The following is a 1,819-nucleotide window of genomic DNA, read 5'->3' on the forward strand; positions in this document are numbered from 1 at the left end:
CAAAAGATGGCCTAGTCGGCCATCACTGGAAAGAGAGGCCCATTGGACACACAAACTTTATATGCCCCAGTGCAGGGGAATGCCAGGGCCAAAAAAATGGGAATGGGTGGGTAGGGAAGTAGGGGGGAGGGTATGGGGGACTTTTGGGATAGCATTGGAAATGTAATTGAGGAAAAGATGTAATAAAAAAAAACAGTATAAATATTTAAAAAAAAACATTAAGTATTTTCCCTCACTGTAGAAAAAAGTAAATACTGCTAATAATAGAGTCATGTTCTGGATTTTATGTTTTCAGATTCAAACTATTGGCATCTGGTATAACATGACGGCTCTGAAAGGAACTCTCTATACTACAAAGTTAAAAAAATGCAAAAACTGTGTACTGGGGAATATTGGTATTGCTCTCTCATTCACACTTCTGAGTCAAAAGTTGTTCAATACAAACTGGGTTGTATCTTTTTTTTTTTTTTTTCTGTCATGCCATGACGGCTATATGTCACTTCATGAAGGAGGAAACATCCTTTGAACGACAACTGCTTGTGTGTGGTTGTTTTCTCCATAATCATTTTTCAAAGCCATTGCTAAAAAGAGGGAGAGATAGAAACGGACTCCTTGAGGTGTTTGTCTTCCTGTAATAACCTCACAATGTGCTGACCCTGGATATCATTTTCTGGCCTTGTGTAATTCAGAAGTTTCTTTACATTAGTTAGAAATGTATCCCTTGGTGGATGCAGTAAGATCCAATTCTGCTGAACTAGAAAAGGAATTGCCACTTGTCACTCCAGGCCTTGCATGCCCTCAGATGAATGAAACACAGGAAAACATCACTGTGTTTTGAATGATCTGAGTGGTTCTGAATCTCTTCTTGAAACAGAATTTCTTTTATTGAGGAGACATAGGAAACCATGGATGCCACTCAGGGATTAGTCTAAAAAGTTCATGATACGGTTGTTTGTGGGTCTGTGTTAACAAATTCCATATCAACTTTAACAAGTAAAAGCCACTAAAAAATACATCTTAAATCCTGAAAATGAAAGTTTAAAGAATCATGATCTAAAAGACTAGCAACCAACTGTAATACTGTTTCCAAAATAATGGGCAATTGAAAAAGATTATTTAGTGGTGTGACAAATTATAAATTTCAATTAGAGATTTATGATTAGACATAGAAATAAGTGCAATTATCTGTGGTTTTATTACATGCATGTGTACATGGGTATGTGATTAAATTTACCCAAAAAATGATCATTTATTGAGGGAACTTAATGATTCTAAATTGCTCATGATGTTAATATTTTATTGTAGTACTGCATTCAAAAATATATTTTATTTTATTGAACACTCATCAAAGGACTGTGCATGTTTGCACTGATTCTTATATTAAATGTTTGCACTCAAAAAAAAAAAAGAAAGAAAACAACCTCAAATCTAGTTTATTAAAAAAAGAAAAGAAAAGGTGCTGGAGGTAGTTCAGTTGATGAAGGATCTGTCTCAAGAGACCTGAGTTCAATCTCTAGAATCATTGTAAGGCTCTGGGACATAGTGGTGAAGAATGGTAATAAGAGTACTGGGGAAGCAGACAGAAGCATCCCAAGGTGCATAGGTTAACCCGTCTAGCATAATTGGTGAGATCCAGGCCATCGTGAAACCCTGTCTCAAAGGCAGTAGTGTTTGTGAGAATGACAGCTAAGGCTGTCCTCTGGCCTCCATATACAAGTATATAAACATTCCCCAGTCCCCTTTTCCACCCCCATACACACACACACACACACACACACACACACACACACACACACACACATACACACACACACACACT

The sequence above is a fragment of the Mus caroli genome, chromosome 10, assembly GCF_900094665.2.
Source record: "Mus caroli chromosome 10, CAROLI_EIJ_v1.1, whole genome shotgun sequence".
NCBI classification, from domain to species: domain Eukaryota; kingdom Metazoa; phylum Chordata; class Mammalia; order Rodentia; family Muridae; genus Mus; species Mus caroli.